The sequence below is a fragment of the Helicoverpa zea genome, chromosome 7 (genome assembly GCF_022581195.2).
Source record: "Helicoverpa zea isolate HzStark_Cry1AcR chromosome 7, ilHelZeax1.1, whole genome shotgun sequence".
Classification (NCBI taxonomy): domain Eukaryota; kingdom Metazoa; phylum Arthropoda; class Insecta; order Lepidoptera; family Noctuidae; genus Helicoverpa; species Helicoverpa zea.
The window spans coordinates 3,850,873-3,874,220 of NC_061458.1; the positions used below are offsets into that span (position 1 = coordinate 3,850,873).

General features: G+C 34.7%; 1 long non-coding RNA gene across 1 annotated transcript in view; it reads left to right on the forward strand.

Annotated features, from left to right (window-relative positions):
* LOC124632099 overlaps nt 1–17,665 on the forward strand; it is a 115,949-nt gene extending 98,284 nt beyond the window's left edge. The window contains exon 3 of the long non-coding RNA XR_006984582.1: nt 17,621–17,665. This is a non-coding gene — a long non-coding RNA (uncharacterized LOC124632099). The remainder of the gene's footprint in view (nt 1–17,620) is intronic.
* Nucleotides 17,666–23,348: the final 5,683 nt, after the last annotated feature.

Here is a 23,348-nt window from a genome sequence, read left to right on the forward strand (position 1 = left end):
ACAGTCCTCCATATTCAAAAAGCGATGCGCCTATTTTCAAATATCGAATCCTTTACAATTATACTTTTCTGTCATTGCTCTATGCTACTGTCCTTTTTGTAGAAAAAACAAGTTTTCATTCAGCCATTAAAAGCAAAAAAAAAAAAAACTTACTCTTCCTTTTTTGAAATCTGAGCAGCCAATGTCAATAAAATATTCTTTTCTTTCATCGAATCATCCGCTTTTAAAGGCTTTGTTGTTATTTGGATATCGGTTTTTCCATTGGCTGTTAACTGATCTAGTGGCTGCGGTTCAGCAATCACGGTAATCCGTGGTAGAGTAAAAGCGGGAACGTGAAAGAACGGCCAGACGGGACGGTCCAATCAATTACAAACGGATTTCTCGCGGCTGTCGATCGTTCGGACGTAGCCACTGCTGAATAATGCACCTGCTCGAAATTGGAATTTGAGTGTAAGATATCATTACTTACGTATTCCATGTATGTTTTAGTCGTTATCAATTCATGCTCAAATAGTAATAATTCTCTAGCAAGACCAGTGACGCTCATCATGGCGACATAATTATGTTATCAGCCACAGTAGGTACGGTAAGGGATACCTAAAAGGTCCTTTTCAAGCATTCTCACACCGATCCTTCAGTGCCCATATCTTGCGAATTCCAGGGATCCACTTGAAGGTCGTTGAGTAAGGTCTTTAAAATTATAATAATTATGTCGCAAAATTTCATGCACCCGCATGAATGTAAGAGAGCATAGACACATGAACCTATAATCACACTTTGAATGTCAATCTCAAATAATTTGTCAGAAGTCAAATGCACTTATTTTTTGTTACGGAATTATATTCATCAATGTAGTCTTCCTCTCCTTTCCAGTTTATGACTTCAAAGCTAAGACATGTTCCGACTTTTCACCTCAGCAGTACAGTCTGAACAAAGACAATGGCATATTAACATCACATGAAGAATACGACTTCCTGGGTAACAAACGATTATACCCCAATGTGAAGCTACGTCTGTACATATTTGATACTCAGTTCGTACGTGCTCGTTACCCCCACCAAAATGTAATAAAGTAAATGGAGCCGAAAATTATCTCTTGCTCTCTCAAATTCAGCGATGTTACGCGAACATTTTTATCATAATACTGTTGTCTATTACAAATGTAGGAACCTGTGCGGGATTTAACGAACGATTTCGTCGGCGTTCGAAATTCGACTTTGTATGCGGTTTCTGCGCCGTGAAATATTTCAAAGCTTTTTATAGTGCATGTTATGTCAATTTAAAAATTCTTTTGAGTAAAAGTAGCTATGGCCTAGAACCGCTTATGAAAATAACATTCAATGTAGCCGTTTACAACTTTTAATAAGTTTTCTCTCGATGAAATGTTTTATCGCACTCTCAAATCTGTCTTCAATAAGTGAAAAATGACTTTCCTTTGATTTTTGAATACTAACTTTCTTCACTCAACAAACTCCGTTTAATTTTGAAGTCTAGACCTTATCACAGAAGCTCCCTCAAGAATCAATCAATATTAATAACTAAACGTCGCAAGTGAATAAAAATGGTTATTCAATCTTTTTTTTTATTTCTTCTCTAAATTCAATAATTGTCGCAGTTAATTAACGAGAATTTTCAATTAGAGGAATGAAAAAAACAAAATGGAGGACGATAGTGAATCGTCGCGAAGTGGTCTAATATTAATCTGATAAAATGTTAAGAGGAAGGAAAAACGGAAGGGAAATAACGTCGGCGGCAAAAAGTGGTCGGTTGCAAATAGTATTAGACCGAAGCTAAGTGATTTGTTGTGTTGCGGTCAATCGCACTTTGCGTTGCTTTCTTATAGTTTCTAACACCAAAGTGACTTCGAAACTTTGACCACTAGGTTGTCCTCTTAGAAAATAAATCTAATGTAACCTTTTTAGCCTAAAAAACTTTTCTTTCTTCGAACAAGCGGCCATTAAGGGTTTAAATCTATAGCTGGCGGAAATATGATAACTCTTTTGGGATCGAACAATAAAATGAACGATAAAAGCTAACTTGAATTTCCTGTCTAAACTATAGTAGGTCTGTAGGTATTTGTATTTCCCGATGCTATCCCTGGAGTGAACATAAATAAATCTGTACTCCGATAACTGTACTAGATAAAACTATGAAGTGTTGCGATGCAACGAACAGAAATAGCAAACATTTTTATATAGGTAGGTATCTGAAGCACTAGGAGGATTTGATTTTGTTTTATTTTTGAATAGAACTATGGTGTTCACTTATAAATAACATACAAAATCGACGACTAGATCTTAGTAGATAACATTGTTGTTGATTGGTACAAACCTATGTATATTCCCTAGCTGACCTAATCAAACCAGGAATCTAATAAAAAAATGCGATTTAAATTCTCAAATCACAAAACTGAATCCATGGCCCACAAACATTACATAAATCAATTACGGCACAATAATTCGCGAGGTTTTCGTGAGGTCTATAGGACACCAGCGCGCACTATTCGCCAGTGTACTAACAGGGGCCTGACGCCCGCGAACAAAGAAAACGGATAATTAAAGCCAAGCTACGAGAAAAGAGATTTTTAATGAGCCCCGACGTTTGCCACGTAATAAGACTTTATTATAACCATAAAAAATCCAGTAATTCAATAATAAAGATGGGGAAAAATGCTTCGGTACACATTTTGACATAAACATTTTGTGATTCGTTGAAAGGAAATTGTTTTCGATAAATAAGTTGGTGCCTCGCTGTTATTAAATTGAATTTGGAATTTACTCTTATTAACGTTTCGGTGAACAAATGTTTGGAGACATTCGTGTAATTCATGTTATGTAAAGAGCGATATTATTGCGCAGCAAAAGTTAATCAAAACAAATACCAGCTACTGCCTAGGGCGTTAAATACGTTCAGCTCTGGAAACTACACTGGCAATACGCTCAAATAATAAAACAAGTTTTATAAAGCTTTTAAACACGACACAAAAACGCGTTTTTATCATGCCGTTTGCCATTAAAGTACTACAGTATATAAATAGGACAAGTAAATTCTTCTTATTTACAATCATGTCAAATACAGACGAAAAAATACTAACTGTAACTAGTTTACAAAGCCGAGGCCTAACCTAAATTAAATACACGGTGTAATTTTCTTCACTAAATTATAGTTGAAGAAAACCGATAGAATTTTTGGAAGTGCCAAAGGCGTCATCGCTTCTCAAAGGCAGGCTGTTCGCATATAAATTGACGAATTTGTCTCCATTTACACCTTGCTGTCATGCAGGCCGCCTCGACTGAGCTCGAGCTCGTTAATAATTTATAATCGTTTCAGATTATACACATGAATGCTGCCTAGCTAATTTCACAAGCTCCGTATAGACCCTCATCATGAAAAGCATACATTAACGTACTCGCACAACGGGAATCTTGTGCCCCATTAATAAAACAACTCGCGGGAACAAAACAGAAAGCTAAATAAAAATCAAACCGTAGAAAAGCAAATAATTAACTTGGTAAAGAATTTAACCTCGCACAAACAAGGCACTTCAAATAGACCTCCAAATTTTACGCAAGATTTATTATCGTGTGTATTTTATAGGAACCTTATTTGGCTGCCAAGTACAGAAATTAATGATCTGATCGGGAATAATTAGTAGGTTTTTCTGCTTTGGATCAATAACATTTCATAGTAGCGGTGTCGAACGCATGTTTAGCAGAAAAAAGCGAAATTAAACGAATGGTGGAATAAAGGACTCTCGAGATTGTGGCAAGCAGACGTGTTCAAGTAGCAGGCCGTGCAGGTTCATAATAAGAGGGTTCCATCAGAGGTTCGAAACACACCGACCCTCCCACCTTATCTTCTAATCAAAAAATCTCCACCTTCTCTATTTTCAGGCGACTCTAAAAGGTGGTTCTGAATACAATGCGTAAGTAGGTTGGTATGAAGGCAAACAAAACCACTCCATCCGCTGAGGTTTTCTAAACCATAACGATTATACTCGTAATTCGTATATTTTTTGACGTCATATTTTAACAGACATCGTTTGATATAATTTGAATTATGTTTTATGTACCTACTACGAGTTTTCTTTTATGTTAACTTCTGCTATGCTTATAATTTTACAACACGTAGTAACGGCGAATAATTGCCAATGCAATACTCCTTGTATTCAATTCTCACTGAAACTCAGAGGAATTTAATAATTCCACTGATACATCGATCTATAGCAATTTCTAAGACGGTTCTATGCTGAGTAGATAAGTGCACAATCTTGTCTTTGGCACACCACAGATCTTCTGATAGACGTGTCGCTTCATCAAATTGACATTTATCTGCTATAATCTATGGAATAGTTTAAAAAAAATGAACATCAATAGCAAACTATTCTTCGAAGTGATCAAGTCGAAATTGATGGATAATTAAAATTCTGTTTTTAGAAATTCCATTCAATATTTCGATTAACCGATAGAGATTTCAATTTCCTTTAGTCACGTGCGCCGGGATATCGGATCCAGCGGTTGGCTCCATCGGTAATGAGCAAGCGGATGGCAATTTCGCTAGATGGGCTTTTGGTTACGGGAGCCTGTTTTTATGTCAATGTGCTTTTAATATGTCTGCCTCGGTTGTGTCAAGACTTAACTTACTGAGTATTTTATCGACTAGCGCTCTGGTTTTTTCAGTTTGTATTTTTTTTAAGGATGAAGGACGCTTTTATGAAGTGACACAAGTGGAAAATAAAAGGTACCTTTGTAGAGTCAGCAAAACTTAATTTCCGAAAATTTTTAATTTTACTGAGATTTGAATTCTTAATCAAGTACTCTATATCAAAATTCCATTTTTCTTGAATATTTCAAGCAGTTTACACGTAGAAAAACTAACTTAGGAAATCCCATAGGATACTTTCAAGCAGATACAGCGGACCCGAAACGGTAGGTAGCTACTAAATTGAGTTGGTCATGAAAAATGCAAATGATAAAACGTAGGGGTCTGAGGAAAAAGTAAATATTTTCCCTACAGGGATATATGTGTGGAATTATATTTTTTATTTTTGAAAAATTGGGTCAAACAAAAGGTTGCGACCGTCCATTTGATCTGAGCGAAGATATCTAATGAAAATTCAATATTAATTAACATACTTAATTATGTTGTATCAGTTTGGGAGTTGGGTTTGGTTCGCTTAACAATTATCGAGGGATAATTGAAGTTTATGCTCAGCTTGGCTGTGGCAGGCAATCGGCTGGTGGCGTGTGTGCGTCAGATAACTAAACGCAGCATCCATCAGGTTAGTTAATATAGGTTTTAGCTGGCTTGTTGCCTGTAATCAGCCTCCACGGCATACGAAGGGTTAAGTTCCTAATACATTATTTTAAACTGAAGCTTACGTTCGGTAAGCTGGCTATCGAACTTAATGCACGGAGTACTAACTATATAATGCATGTAACTGGCTGCAACACGATTTGTGTATTCCAATCGAGTCCAGAAACTGGCAGTATACAAATTCAGTACAACTTAACGTAGAACTAACTACTTGACTTTGACAAAGTAGGCTTAACGGCTAATTTAAATATTATCACAACATACAAATACTTAGCATTGATGAACATTATAATTGTTTATAGTTAGGGCCATGCCGAACCTAACAATTCATGTAAAATCGGTTTTCAGTTGTAAGTTGACAGCTAGCAAAATTAAGTAACACCTGAACTCTCAATTACTAAACATTTTATCACAAACTCAACTGTAAGCAAATTATAATCTTCGTTTGTGCTGTATAAACACTAATTTCTAAAATATAATACTGCGATACGCTACTCATTAAATCTTCCAATCTCTATTGTTTAGTAAATACTAAGTCTATCTAGATTATATAATTATTATTTTAACTTAGGCTCGCCTATTGAAATCTAGCCGAAATAGTAACTTTAGCCTCATTAAAATCTACGTAATAGCTATGAAAAAACAAATGACTATCGTGAAAGCTATTGTACTCGGATTTCCACTAATTGTTCTTTGAAATGTAATTTTCGAATTAATTTGTAATTTACTGAGTATTGAAATAATATATCGACTGAAGAGTCAGTTGAATTATATACGTAAATAATATTGCATTTCAATTAATTGGTCAACTATCAGTCTACTGACCATAAAATTTAAAATTGGTTTTAAACGTATTTTAGGCATCCCTATCCTCGAAACGAAATTACCTAATGTCTTCCACCCACATTTCAATGCATAAAAAAAGCTGAAACCTGAAACTTCGACCATATCATAACTTTGAGCAACAAAATTCCATATTCACGACTTATCTGTCCGCTTAGAGTAACACGGCCAATTCCTCTCTTCACAAGATAAGGCTAACTTAGCTCACTTAAACATTCATAACGGACATTAGTTCACCTATAAGGAACTAAAGCTATTACTCAAAAATACACCTCATCTCCCGAGCCTTTTCCCAACTTTGTTGGGGTCCCAGTCTAACTGGATGCGGCTGAGTACCAGTGTTTTACAAGGAGCGACTGCCTATCTGACCTCCTCAACCCAGTTAACTGGGCAACCCAATACCCCTTGATTAGACTGGTGTGTGGCTTCTTACTACAAATAACGACTGTCAAGGGTGGGGACTGGTGACTGGGGACTGCAGTGGTACTTGCCTGACCCAGAACCCAACCCACACCCGAGAGGTTTGTTCTTCACCCATAACACCACCACGACAGATAGGGCCAACTTAGCTCACTTAAACATTCATACCGGACATTTAGTTCACCTACAAGGAACTAAAGCTATTACTCAAGAATACACCTGCAGAACATTAAACAAAGTAAAGGAACGGTCGCGGAGGAATTGAATTTGAAAAATTTTGCAAGATGTAAACTGTTTTGCTTTCTTTGCTTGAGGGTTTGAAATGCTTGTAGTTTCTTGTTCCAATTGGGTTTGGTGACGCATTTTTTGTTGCTAATTTTGACTGTGGGAGTGCCCCACAGTCAAAATTAGCAGATAAAACCTTAGGTTGTAAAAAAAGTTAGCAGATAAAATGTTTTACACTGCACTGGAATAACCTATGTAGCTTCTTGATACATAAACAAATAAAACAGATAAAATTGTAGGTTAACTTACAAAACCTTACAGATTCATATAAAATAAAAATATATTATACCTCCTCGACTACAAGAACTAATTACAAACAACAAGCAAAATTGGTATTAATTAAATTAAATATTGGCTTCTGAACAACTTCAGTTTGTTTTGACGTCTACCTAATTGGGTACTTCAGCATAATAGTGTTTACGCGGTAATCACTCTTCTCGAACATTCCATGTAAATACAAAAATATGTACCTAAGCGTTGTACATTATCAAGACTTCAGTAATCCATAAAGTAAGAAGTTTCATGTAAATATAAAATGAAGGTACCGGAACTTACCAAAAGAAAAGTCTATTTAGGGCTTTGTTTAATACTAAAACTTGTGTCCCACAAGCAAGCAATTACCAAAACTCTAATATTTCAGACGGCACTTAATCCCAATGAATAAATTAAACGTTATCCGTAATAAGGAATTAATTGGCGTATAAAGCCCGCAGAATCCACCAAATGCCTACATTTCTCACATTTATTTATATTATTATCTGATTTCATAACCTCAAATCCGCGGCTTATCGTAACGCTTACAAGTTGGCCAATAAATTTTAAATGAACGATGATTCAATGATAAAATCTGTTTCAGAAAATAATTAAATACATTAACTGGTTCCTCAGAGACAGATTGTTGAACATAAAGTGATTTACGCTCTCTCATCGGATCTCATTATTCGGAACGTACGCTTGTTATCTAGTGAGATTACCTCATTCTTAGAAATGTTAATCAAAAATACAATTGAATGTAGCAAAGGATTTGTATTACTTTTCAATCTCAAACTAGACCACTTAAATTTTTCAAGAGCTCTAGTTTTTTACCTCTTGCAAGTTGAAGCTAATAGTTTAAACTTGAACAGTGTTTAAAAACTTAAAGAGCTGAAGCTCTAAAGTTGTTTTCATTAGTGCAATCTCTTTCAATGTTGAATGAACGCGCTCAGACCCGCGACGCCTGCGAAAGGCCAGAGGCCCACTTGATGGTAATTCTGTTAATAGATTCCTTGCTCAAATGAAGCACTGGTTCCAAACCTCATCCCACTAAACTGTTATACCGGAAACTCATTACGGCTTAAACCAGCTAAGAAATCTTATAATCTTTTCCTTGAAAATTGAAAATCTTGAATAATTGAATATTAAAATTATTTGGAGGAAAAGCTTTTTCATCTTGCTCGTCCTTTCTGCAAGTTTCTTTCTTAGCCATTCCATTTAATGCGGAATTATGAAAAAGTGGGGAATAAACTAGATAATGGACCAGAATAATAATTAGAATTTCAATTTGGCGGAGATCTCATGTTTGTTAATGATCGCGCAAGAATCTAAATCGCGTTAATTCAATGTTACGATCCGTGACAACATTACGACAGTAAATAAAACATAAATACGGACTCCATTTTCCTCAAATTGAATGTAAAATATATTACTCCGGTGTAGATGGTGTCCGTTGGACAGTTTCCAGTGGCACATTTTTGCCTTACATTACGACTGCTCCCTATAAAAGGAAATAAGACATCATTTTATTATACCTGACTTTCGGAGTGCTGGAGATGGAAATGTCATAAATTAGTGAAAATTTTATTATAATAGGGATCTTTATTACACAAAGTACATTTTAGAACAATGCTATTTAAAGTTTTTATTGAAACATTTTACTTACACAAAAATGTAGAGCACTCATACAGCGGTAATATTTCAACACCTGATTCCATATTGCAGGCTATTAAATAGCCAACATTTCTCATTAGTTAGCCGTTCGCCCTCGCTTAACCCGCTTCCCCCAAACCATTACCTAAAAATGGCCATTCGTGCTAATATCGGGCCCGCAACGAAGATTTGTGCGGACTATTATTAAAGGCAGTCGTTGCGAATAACTGCAAATAAAATCAGGCAGTTGAATACGGCGGAAAAATATCGCGTAAATCAGTCTGTGCAAAGTTTAGCGTATACCTTCATCTCTATTGTCTCTTTATGATTAAAATTTACCCGGGGCGCGGGTTGGGAGTTTTAAAATGAGACCCCAAACTTGTGCGCCGTAGTTGGCAAGCAGGTTCGAAGGCACGGAACAAACAGACTCGGGACGTAGGTACGGCTAATGTAAAAAGTTTCACGAGGTGGTAACGCTGTTGTTTGCTTCCGAAACACAAACCTGTGCGACGATCATCTAAATATTTTCACGGGATACGGACTTGACTCAGCCGTTTGCTTTTTGACTTTCAGTTTTATGATCAAGGTAAATTACGTTCTTTGATTGTATTTGAAAGATCAAATTATGATAAAATCGTGAAACAAAAAATGCAAAAGCAAAATATATTCACAAAGAAAAGTACCTACTACAGTTTTGCAATAAACAGATATAAGACAAATACCACAGAAATCCTTAACCCAGAAATGTCGACGTAAATTGTAAACAATGTTTTAATTTTATCTTTCTTGCAATTGACATGTGCCTTTAGGCCAAGAAAACCGAAACATTTAATATGAAACTAAAGGACATGACAAACCCACGATTTCTGTAGAAAAATAAACAAAGGTATATTACCGCTTGTTTTATAAACAACTTTATTCCTGCAGACCTGAACAGTGTAGTAACAAAGTCAGAGATGAAAACATGATAATTACATAGGAAAGTAAATAAATATGTAGATAACATATAACATGTTCAGGCAGCTGTAGAAATGCATGCATCATGTAAATAAATAAGTGTAGGCTTCAGGGCTGTACGCATTAAACGTACCCGCACTCACGCTCTAGTTACTATCATCGTGTACAACCGCCCTAAGGGTTATTTGGTACAGTCATACTAAAAATTAAGCCGTTTTTTCGCTTTTCATTGCAGCCAGTATTAACATCATTTTCATGACTCTTTTACTAACAAGGCTGTGTGCCCACTAGTATTTGTTCGCTGTAAGTATTTATTCCTTTAAAATGAGTATACAAGACGACGGTAGGTAAGTATTGTCTTTTGGAGAGCGGCCAAGCTAGCGAGTTGGTAATATTTTTTAAATTCAATTTCGGTGAAGCCACAGTGCTGTATCCAGTCGGCTTAATGTACACCTGCTGAACATTTAAATGAGATACTACGCCGCTATTTACTTATTTATTTGAGATTTTATTACAGGGAATATATTCGAAGAGGTTACTTACAGGCTAGTATTAGAGCTTAGTTTTAAAACGCACCATTTTCATGATATAAGTAAGCTAAATTAAATAGAATTACTTCACTCGTATTATGTTTAATTGAAAGATGATTTATAAATTACCCGTAAATGTCCGTTGGTATGTAGGTATATACTTGCAGTATGCAGATATTTATTAGGTATACCCAAGCTACAATATATTACAGCGTAGGTACTTCAACATACAGGTATGTTATTCCATTCTATACATTGTTAATGAACGCTCCGCAAACCACATGAATAAATACAAACGCAAATCTTGAAAAAACACATTCATATTTGTAGAAACTATGGTAAAAAAACTCGGCTAGCATTAAAATAAAGTTAATAAAACACACTATTCATAGCGCATAAAAGGCTGGGAGTGATCCCTTAATAACGTGCGGGCGCATCCTGGCTTCATTAGAGCGGTTAAACCCCCCACCTGCACCACAGCCGGCGTTAAACTTTATGAAAAAATCGCACATTTTCGTAATACTCCCCACACACAATTTATCACCCGCATTTCGAAAAGAATGCTACAATTCTTTATTTGAAAAGTTTTAACCAATAATCTGCGACATAACCCCGCGTTACGCATAATCCCATCAGATAAACCTTAGAAACTTGTGTAGCTATATAGTTGCCTGATAATCTCCCTGTTACAAAGTTTGCTCCCAAATTCCAATATAAGTTCACATTACAAGTGTTTCCTATCAAACTTTAGGAACCGCTTACCGAAAGCAATGTTTAGGGAAGGCATCATTAAAAAATGGGGCTTTATTTCGCGTAACAATACAACTAGCTTTGTATTCTTGTCATGACAATTCTATGAGAGCACTATTCGCTGGGGTCGTGGTGAAAGCCACGTTAATTACGACTTTTCATGGTGCGCCGCAGCGGGTAGTTGAAAAAATAAGCTATCCCTAACTCGGAAACTTCTATCGCATAGTTGAATATATTTTAACTCCTCTCGGGCAAACAAAGTTGGCTGAAATCCCGTTGTTTTCCACGTTATGTAGTGCCACCTACTGAACTGAGCGGGACCGGCTCCCGATATCAAATTCACCTGTACAATACACAATCGCGTTCCTGGACAAACCCGGGGCTGCTGCAAATAAACTTACTTAATATTAAACATAGTACAGTCGGTAATTAATTCATTCGTTCATTTCAAGTCGTTCTATTTGCGCCAAGTTGCTCGGATCGGCATGTTTTAAGTTCATACGCCATTTTATTCCAAAGTTTCTGTTTATGTTTTACTCGAGCAATTTGAGCTTGTTCGTCTTAAGAAGGTTTACTTACCATTTCGCGAAAAAAGAATTCCGCGCCCGCAGCGAGGAGCGAAAATAAATATCTAAAGTTATTGATTGAAAACTAAGTTCTATATAACGCTCTAGAAAGTGGGTTTTTAAATGAAAGGAAAATAAGGACGAGGTTTGTGCTTGTAATTGTTTTGTTATGTCATATTAAAAGGATGGATTTGGTTCAATTTTAGCTCGGTTACTTGTCGTACATTATTACGTATTTACCTATATGTATAAGTAAAACATGATATAGTACATTGACATTAAATAAAATGTTCGTACCTATTACTTTCAAAAAATTAACAAGTTTGAGTTTTTAGGCAAGTTTTAATGTCAAAAAAAAGGCCTAATTGGTGTCTAACTGATCATTAAAAGTCTTTTCTTGTCAAACTTGTCGCTATTTAATTAGTTTCTACTTACAAATGGCAATAGATTTTTTACAACAATTAGCCTGAAAGAAAATCTTCTTTTAATATCATCAAATAACCAGCCAAATTGATTTATAATCATCAATCATTGTTTCATTACATACTTTTCTTTTAAGAACATTATTTATTTTTACTTTCGTAGATATTTATTCCAACACTCATTAATTTCAAAGAACAATCACACCTCTGCCGGGCTACGGGTTCATTTGATGATTTTTGACGTCGTTAAAAAAAAATCGCACCTGTCTACAAAGGTATGAATTATACCTATACATACTCTTGTCACGAGTTAGGTATATCTATTGCAATTGTAAGAATAGCTCATAATATCTTAACTCATATCACTCTTCCACTGGCAATAAAACTCGTCCACACGCCCACAATTAAAGCCTTCACAACAGCACAAATGATCACACGTAAGATCATTAAAGCAGTTTCTTCCATCACTTCGGGCGACAATAAACCATCTTACCGAGTTAGGTGCTAATACGATTTACTTTTATTAAAGTTGTTTCATTGTTTGCTTGCAGTTGCTCCGGGCGGTCCAGCCGAGATATTAGTGTCAGACACGAATATAATAATACGAATTATTATACTTTCCCTCGCAATTTTAAAAGGATGGCGTTTTGTTCAACCGTTTCTACAATGCAATGTCTTGCAAAGTGTTAGGTTGGAATGAATGAGGTTTTTATTTATTACGATGGTGGGAATTTTATTTATAACTGTTTAATTTAAGAATAAAATAAAATCTTGAACTGTTATGTTCTCTTTTCAACCTGTTCTTTACACATACGCATTTTAGTTAAGCCTATTTCCCGACCTCAAAAATTTCACAGCAAATGGAACGATTAGTTTCACGCCCTCATAACCTAATATCATTCCTGTTTACTTACCGATGTAAGTGCTCCAATAGCCTCCTAATTTCCTTCGGCATTCAAGTCAACACTGCTACATAGTACGCACCTTAATTTGGGCAGACAGGGATGTTTTAGGGTATACTGACAGCCCATCGATGACGCAACTGTGTCCCTCGAGACGGTGGGCGAGTCTAACGCTGTTTGCCGACTCAATTGCACCTTGGAGCTGACAGAAACACCCAATACCACTTTGTATGCCCTGGAGATCGAACGTGATACCAGATATTTACTGTTTCATAATCTTGTTGTGCCAGTGTTGTTGTTTTTTTTTTTTTTTTGGTGATGAAGAAAACAAGTGTGATAGGCAATTGTTTCAGTACCTTTAGACAAGCATCTTTTTTGTCCTGATAGATGTATTAAGTATAAACTAAAAAATCCACATAGTAGATAATACTGACCTACTCAGCAAATTGAAAAAATATTTAGTCTCTGTCTCAAGAAGTATCAAATATGACATGGTTTAAAAATATAGTATACCTAAATATACCTAATAGGAAAATATATATAAAAAAAATTACATAATTAAGTAAGTCGGCTGAGGGGATATCTGCTCAGGTATTCCATATTGAATAAACTATAAAAGATCAATATATTCCCAGTGGTTCAACATCCCAAACGTCCTGAATACAACAATAGCCGTACTTCGGATACTGCACAAGTTTGCGTAGGACGTGGACTCATTCACTTCCATCAATCCCTTGCTCCCATTATTTGTTTACGTAGCTAAAAACGAAATGTCACATCGTCTCGGCTTATCCAATACACTTTTCACCTTAAGCCTTTGCCCTTAAGAGCGACGTTTAACTTTAAAACGAGCAAAGGAGTATCCAATGTTCAGATTTCGGATAGTCGACGTCGTTCGTTTTGCAAATCCGAGGAAAGACTTTCCATTTTACAAAGGGGTGAGCGAAACATAAAATTTGTTTTAGAATTCTACTCTAGCTAAGTCAGCCTGAAACTTCTAGTAATTAAACGTGAGTTTGTTGAAACTTGATATTTAGCTGTAGAAAAAAATATGATCTACCAATCAATTAACTTTGAAAGGTGAAGCTATTGAAGTCGACAATAAATACGACTAAGCTCCTTTATGTAAAGCTGTCCTGTGCTTTTTATATCATGCCAGGTTGGCAACACAGTAAGTATTGAAGACAGCCTTTTAGCTAGGCATGCAAGGGGGATAAAGGCGCCGTCGACAGTTTTGGCGTCGTGAGCAAAACAAGTCATATTGTAGTCGGTAATGATGTCGAGCACATTTTTAAGCTTGTGCTTTATAACATCGTGATCAATGAGCCCGCCATATGCAACAGTGCTTAATCAAAACTTCAATTAAATTTTCGTAATACCTTTCGTCGGGCGCCCTCGCCCGGGAGAGCACACAAATTAATACCTACGTCCCGGAATATGTTTTAATTTCGATATATCATGATAGTAGCTGATGAGTTTCGCTTAAATTAAAACATACTGTCGGAGGCTTCATTGTGAACATTAATGTCCCTTTTAAACATTCTATTTACTCAGTGCAAATAAAACAAGAAACTTTAAACAAAGTTAAACTGTACATTAAAACTGTAAATTAAGAGAAGTCGGCAGAAAATAAAGGTGGTATAGTTCTCAATTAAGACACAATTCAGTGGAGCGGGCTTTAGTTTATTTTTTCATTGGTATAAATGATGTCGGTGGCAAAGTTTGTTAATACTAATAAACGGCTGGGCAAAGGCGCCAACTCTTCGCGTTTCGCACCATTTGTCTCGGAGGTAACGAGTACCGACTAATGGGGTCCCGGCCGAACCTAAGTAATTTAGAAAAACGATTCTTAAGATAGACGACTTCCCGTTTTATTTACTCGTGAAAAACAACTATCCGGAATGTAGTTGTTTGTATTGATTAGATAGTACCACCAACTGTTCATTTGCAGCAATTATTTATTGTGAACTATTTTGTTATGACAAAACATCATATATCATGTGTGTTAGAGATAAAATCTTTTAGTAAGAAAGTACCTAAGTTATATGTATTTTTGTCATCAATTTGAAATCAACGCTCAATAGATTTATTGAATGAATATAGACATTTGAGGTCATACTAAATTATACATATTTATTTCGATATTGGTATACTTAACCTTATTGGAGTAGGTATCTATAAATAATAGGTACCTACTAAGAACAGGGAAATGTTTTCTGAAGAATAAGAAACACAGGATTTGGAAACAAGATTCTTCTATTACCTACCCAAAATAAGTTCCTAGAAAGGAAAGCTTAGAACACAACAAGGCATAAATAATGATTTGCTTTCATTGCTCCTAATTCCTTCTAGATTTACTTACTGGAAATTCCTATGTAAGAACTGTGTAAAGTAAATAGAACTTTGAATAAATAAGTGCTGATTACTGAATAAAATATCAATATTTTTGAATAGGTACAATTTCTTATTTCATTATGAAAGTTTATAAATATACAAAGAGATATGTTAATAAATTGTATCTGTGTGTCAGGTCCATTTTTAAAACTTATGGAAAAACTGGAAACATATTTAAAAAATGACACATTATCGCACCTTTTCACTGACAAGAAAGCACTCAAAATCAAGGGAGAGAATAGGACAGATTTTCAGTGGTCCCCCACACAACACATATAGGTGCTTTTATTCCGTTGCACGGCCACTCGTGCGAAACCTCCGGTGATTATGCCAACGCCTCCTGCGACTACCAACTATGACGGACGGTCCCGTCTAGCGCTGGACGTTTACGAGCTGTTGAGATTGATTGATTGATCCGAGCGACTGCCGTACGTGCACCAACTCCCAATGAATCTCCTACATTCCTTTTTTTATCCTGAACATTAAGATGGACAAAGCTAGGAAGCACAAAGCTGTTTGGTTGAAAAATTCTTACTCTTTTTATAAGTCTCGTGTTCAGTGTAACCTTTGTAAAGATAATAAGCTGTTGTGTAAAACCTTTATAACGGAGTTCGGATATAATTTTATATTTCTATTAAAGTAAGGAGTAGAGTAAAGTTTTTTTTTTGTTTCAATTTTCTTTGTAATTTTACCTGAGCTTGCGCACAGGAAATGTAGTTTTATGAAAGTTTGTAAAGACAGAGCATGTTAGTATTTTCACTCTAACCACTATTACAGATGCCACTATTACAAGAAATCTTTTTGCGAGTTCCTGGATTGCCTTTAAGGTAAATAATGACCATTAATCACAGACAATGTAATGAATACGCCTAGTTTTTGTTTTTTAAACGGCCCTAATTTTACGATTTAAAAATCGAACTCATTCAAAACTATCCTCTTTACTTCTTTGATTCAGAGACCTCCTTTCAAACATAAAACCAAACTAACCCACTAATAAACGAAACTACATAACAACCAATAAACATTACAGCAATAAAAAAATCTCCACGTTTATTGGCCGCAGTCAAACACCATTCTCGCGAAGAAGTTTGCTTAGGACTGTCGATACAAGCCAATGGACAGTTAGATTAACCACTTAACTATCGTGTTCCGAACCAGTGGTTTGTATCGCGTTACAGATTTACTTGCGATGTTGTTTGAAGGTTCTTATTAGGTTTTATACCTGTATCGGGTTTTATAAAGGCAAGCTGCTTTTGTTTTTTGAGAGACTTCGAATAAATAAGGTTGTAGTTTAATTTATTACCAACCAACTACAAGTAATCCGACTAACATTTAAATACAGTTAAGTTTCTCACCACCCATCAGAAGCTCGGGAGTTTTTCGCGAGACATTGTGTTACCCAATTAGATGATGATTATTTTCCCCCCTACTTAAATCATTAAATAAAGAAAAATAAAATAATAATGTCTATGGATAGGTAGATCTGACTCAATCATATAATTGCAAAGCATGAAAGAAAGGAAATAAATAAATGTCCAAGCAGGAACAAGACGTTATGAAAAATGTGCTTACAAAACACTGTTAAAGTAAGTGACATAAAAATGTCAGGTATTCGTTCAATAAGGAAAATAACCCCTTTTATGTTTCATTTATCATAGAGACATAGGGGGAATAAGAGAAATAACATTGCTCCATAAGATATGTATGTACGTACTAGCTTCATAATATCCTAATTGCTCTTTCCTCATGTTACTAAGGAACATTAGAGGTAAGTTCCCGTGGGACTCTCCGTATCTCAGAGAACACTTAACGCGGTATTCGTCTACTTTCCACACAAAATTATTACATTTTACTTTCTTAAATCGAAATAAAGAAAAATAAGAACTTTTTCTTTTTGCTAGAAAAAAAGTTAAGGACTACAAAAACATAATTATATGGTATTCATTTACTTGTAAATTAAGTTATAATAAAGCAAAAATTGCGATACAACATTTATTTTTATCCTTTAACAAAAAGCCAATGTGCTTTCTCAAGCTATGTATCCATGCACCACATTTAAATCCGTTCAGTAATTCTGAGTTCGCATAATAGTACGAGTAAGAATAAGAAAGAATGTATCATAACTACTTCAGTTTCAGAAAAAAATAACGCGTCTAGAAAATCAAGTTTGTATGTAAACGCTACCTACTTAAGGGTACTTAGCAATTTAATGCCCTCGTACAAACAAGGTAAATGGCCTACTTTCGCCGCACTAATTGTTAATAACAAGGCTTCACTACTCCATCGTGTCTCTAAAGGATTCTAAATAATTCAAATGTCTCTTGTTACAGGCTCACCTCATCCCGAATTCAATACAGTCCAACGAATCTAATTAGGTAAGTACTTTTCACCTAATTAATGATCATATTACGTGTTTCTAACTTATCGTGTCATGTTACGTAACAAATAAACGAGTCTTTTCGGTATTTTCCACTCGGGTACTTATTCTTTGTCTGTTACAGTAGAACAATCTCTGAAAAGTAAAACACAAAGGTTATTTAGAATTTAGTACCTACCAATTAGAAAATGAGAGGTGAATACAGTCGTGATAACATTAAAATGACAGGGTAATTAAAATTAATTAATTTATTGTTCTATTTTAGGACTTAACATTTTACGTATTTAAAGTCGTAATTAATTAATAGTCTGAAATAAATTAGCGGAGGATGTGTATCGGTTTAGTTTGGTGCCGCTCACGCTTGGCTATTGTTAAATGGTGTCTAGAGCCGTCGAGTCGTCGGCTTATGGCGTCTGCGGCGACAACGCAGGAGTTTCGTATGACAATGAGATAAGCCAGCCGGAATCGCGACAACATTATTGTACGCGAGAGGATTTAAGCTAGCTCCCCTATTTTGTTACGTATTTATGTTTCAGTTTGTAGAAAGCTTTGGAATGTCATCTTGACTTTTACTTCGTTGGTTATTGGACACTTAAGAGTGTTTATTGATATGTTCTCTTCCTTTATTCTTCTGCGTGGAATTAAACATAGGTACAACTTACAAATATAAACCTCTAGTGACCTGAAAATGTATTTTTTATAGAAAATAATTGAACTTATTAATATAAAATAACTAAAAAAACCATGATTAAAATTATTCATTTACGTAACCTAGCTGGACATTGACCAAACAATTCTATCCCAAAACAAAATCTAGACCAATAATTGCAAAATTCAACGTCAAACTTGCAACAACACCGCTCAATTCGCTTCATTCATTTGTAATTCAACCCTCTCCGTAAGTAAATAACAGCTGCATTGAGATTTGAGAGTAAGACGGTAAGACGTCTGATAATATTTGGCCCTACGGACGTCTGACCCGAAGTCTGACATAAATCTAAACGTCCGGTATCTCACAGTCAGATTTCAGTACGGATCAGAAGATATCAATTATTTGGCAGTCGATTCTAGGCAGCCGACCGTGGCATCATAGCATCGAATTGCACGGACCCAACTTGCTTTGAATTCGTAAGATACAAATGTAAATTACAGAATACTGTTGTGGATAATAAACCGTTAGAAAATGAAATGTTTTGTACATAGTTAGATATTACCGGGAAACTTAATTACTCCTTTGAAATTGTTCGGTTGTTTTAGAGACAATAGCAGTTAAGACTTAGAAATCACTTTCAATCTAAATAGTCTTAATGAGTTACTTACTGAATAAAGGAAGACATAAAAACTCTGCTTAATATAGGGCCCAGATCCACCAAGCTCACTAGATAAGTACTCAATATATATCAGTATTTATTAAACTCCAAAATTTCTGCAATTTATCTTTCTCACAATCAATCATTATCTACTCTGTAGCTAAACAACAGCTGCACATCAAAATAGTTGCAACTAATGAAATTTTGATTATCCAATAAAACTAGCGTATACACTAGTGCATTACCATCAAATTCTGGCAGCCAGGAACAAAGCTCTTATTCCATTAAACACGAGAGAGAACAATTTACCAAATACACCAGGAGTTATTAATTCGCATAATTAGCCTACTTTTAGTGAGGAAACTTGAATATTACGTTGGTATGTAATTCTAGCTCAATTAGTAGAGGATTTTTTGTTTAAATTGAGCTAGAGCAGTTGTGAAAAAATGACATTTATTTTTGCATAGATACTTATGCAACAAAGGTGTTCAAGGTTCTTTATAACTGCCAGTATTTTCCAGCTTTATGTGGATGTTTTAAAAAAACAGATATTATGATAAAGAATAAAAATATCTATGTATTATTTAGTAAACGCAATTTTTAATACCAATAGTTTTTTTGTCTAAATCTCAAATTATTAACCCAACTTAGTCGCTTACACTTTTGAGCACCTTTTTCATCTAAGCACATAACGACAGCACTATACTCAAGCGATACATAAAGCAAGTACAAAGTTAGCTACGGTCAAACTTACGCAAGGATGCACGGTGCGACACTAAAACCCACTTACCCCGTGTAACTTTGCCGCTAAAACAGCTTAAGCGCCCACTGAGCAAGCATTTATTATTTTATCTTGATATTACCGTAAATAGGAACGTTGCTTCTTTTTAATAGTGCTTTCTGTGCTGGTAGTATATTTTTTCTACTAGGTGATTTATTTTTGAAATACTATGACCAGTTAATTTGTTAGAATTATAGGATTGGGACTCTCACTATGACCTAATATGATCTATGTTACAAAATTTACGTGTTTTAAAAATGAAATAATAAAGAATCCCAACCAAACCAATTATTTAAATGTTTATTCATAATAATACAGCTTACATAACATCAATTTAAAACCTACAACGAGGCATTTTGTACAGAATCCATTACTCAGTAAAACACCGCACACGTTCCCTTTAGACGGACTTATTTATTTTTTATTAAAAGCAAACAAAAAACGGTTGAAAATCACCTTATGGAGCAAAAAAAAATATTAAAAAAAAAAACACGATTTAAAAAAAGAATAAGTTGCACAGATTATTTTTTAAATCTTGGATGACTTTGACAGAAGCGTTTAGTCGTTCAGTCTAAGACAGTAGAACCAAAAGAAAGAAGGTCTATAATAAAATTAAAATAAACTTTTTTATTTACTAATACTGTGCATCGAAATTTTAGCTGAATTCCGCAGTACAAATAAACCGCACCGTGGTTAATTGGCGTAAAAATAACGATGTAATTGAAATTAACACGTTGTCGAAAGTAATACTGGCTTCGGTATATTTTAAATACACGGTTCGTGTACCGTTGATATGATAATGAGAACATGGTACTGTTTACATAACAACATACTTCAGATCGTGTTAATTTTTCGATGAAAATATTTTGTGATTATTATAGTTACATTACAAAAACAAACTACTGATTAACATTGAAAGTTCTGCCTATCACTTAACCCATCATTGAACGCCATAATATAATCGAACGCACGAATCCATTTCTAATCTTCGAACATAGTCAACATAAAAAAACAAAGCTTTACAATGCCTTTACAAATCAATTAAAAATAATCCCATTAATACTTATCTTCACATTAAAATGATGAATTAGAAATTCGATAAAACTTTTGAATTTTATTTGTTGCCTAAAGAAGATATTAAAGTAAGTAAATCACTTTTCCCTTAGAGCCTACTCGATATAGATTAACCCTTGAAAATCAAGCGGCCATCTTTGTTCTACCAGACAATGATTCTCAAGTTGCTGTGAAATTACTTTTGTTATGCTTTAAAAGTGAAAGTGTATAAAATTGATGCTTTATTTCTAATCAATCAATCGGAAAGATAATAGGCAGCGATGAAAAGGGTTTATTATTTTGAATTTGAGTTTTGGTTGTACTTTCATTTTAAAATGTGACGTAGGTACTACTCATAATTATTTATAATTTACTCATCCAGATACTAAAAAAAAAAATATGTTATATTTAAAAAAAAAAATTGTTTGACAACATGAAAATATAGATAAACAGATAGGTATACCTATATATATCACATGCAATATTTGTCAAACTTAACGTCGTTTTTACGATCAAAGCAGAATATACGGTTTTAAAATAAAGGCAATATGCTTGAAAAGCCATTTATAAAGAATGGCCTATACTATGAAGCTATAACGCAAGATATTGAATAGTAAAACTTCCCGAGAGCGTTCATATAAATGAGAATATTAGTAGAAATATTTTATGTGGCCATTGTTGGCGGGAACTTAAGCAAGATTTCCCTCGACACCACAATTTATAATCAGCACCATGTTTCATTAATCTCTAGTACTTTTTCGATAAAGCACGAGAGTTTGTAAAGCGATATGGGAAAGTTAGAAAAATGGCACACTATATTGCCGAACACTTTTTACGAGTAGTTTGGTAAAAAGTATTTTTTTTTAACATATTTGTAAATATGTGTTAAAAGGTGTCGCGACATTATTCATTATTTATTAATATTAGAAATAGCGAAACACTCGTGAGCAAATAATTTGGAAAATATAAAATATCATTTTGAAGCTGCGCTGCTTTTTTCAAAAGTTTGTTTGAAGGCCGAGCTCGGAGGTGTGACATAACATTCGCTCAAAAAGAATTTTCATTTTAACACCTGCAAAAATAGTAATAACAAAATAGAGTCGTTCGCACACTTTTTAGTTTTAGGTACTATAATCACTCAAATAGTGTCAAATAATAGTTTTTTGGACAAAACAGCAATGTGCAATAACGCTTTTGAATCGCAGATGCATTTGAGAAACGGGATTTTTCAAAAGGTTTTTCTAAAAGGAAAAATGATAATTCTAAATACCGATAAAAATGGTAGCCTGTACGACATAAGCACTGTATTTGTAGCACAAAATAATAAGACCTACGTTTTTTAATTCAGTAGTTTCACGATTTTATATTTATATTTAAAAAAATCAAATAACTATTTTGATATCTAAGAATGATAGTACCTACCAAATTAAGACCAATAACTATTTAGAAACTGCAAACAATTGTAGTAACACGCTCAGCGGCCTACAGGAATAGATGTTGAGCAGTTGGTAAAATATTTATGAGCCGAACCTTTTCTCTGGGCTTTTTTATACCCGTATAATGTGAGGAATTTACTGCTCTGATCCTATAATGTAATTGAATTTACAAAATCGAAAAGATACTGAACATATTATCTCTAACGATCAGTTTATGAACGATTTTTAAATAAAATTCGACCAACATATATAAGAAGGGTCGTTTAAGCTGTTTTTAATTTGCGTCGTAAAGTTTAAACGTTTCTATTTATTTAATTGAATGTTTAAACGTTAATCAATTTGAAATATGAGTTTGTTTACGTGGTTTTGGTCAAATTAGTGACCCTAATTATTTTGACTTTGAGTAGTTGTCAATGTGTTTGTAATTAATTTATTTATGGTTTGCACTACGTTTTATCCTCAATTTACCTACATGATTCATGATCGTAACAAATTTTGTTTTATTAGCATGCAGCATAAATAATAATTGTTGACTGCAACTGCACTTTCACCTTTAATTCTGGAAAAAAAAACAAAATTCCTAGAACTATTTCAAACGCCAAATGTTATCCAAACAGATACGGAACCGATTCCGGAAAACGTAGGGCGAAAAGCGAAATTCACAGAGCGAGTTGCATAGTTACCTGCGTGGAGCAACCGTCCGCCGAACTACCGCTAATTAGTTAGGTATTTTCGCGCGAAAACTTCAATTAATTCCGTCAAAGCCACCACGGGCCGTGGCCTTTTTGCTGGCGAGAAAAGTCAAAGACGCGCGAAAATCGGAATGAACTAATGAAATTGCTATCGGCTAGCCATTTAGAAATCCCGCCTTTTCTTCGCCTTAGTCTGTGGTTCCTTTTTGGTTATCGAACGATTAAGTTTATAATCGTATTTGAATGTTTGATTTTTTTGCTTTTTGTGGAAATCATTTAATTTACTAAAGTTGACTTTGGTGTTGTTACCTCTTAATATAATTAAGTCTCTACCGACTTTCGAGCTAAAAATAGTCATTAATTATGTCAGTCTATCAGTCGTCTATCTAACGGAACATTCAAAATTAAA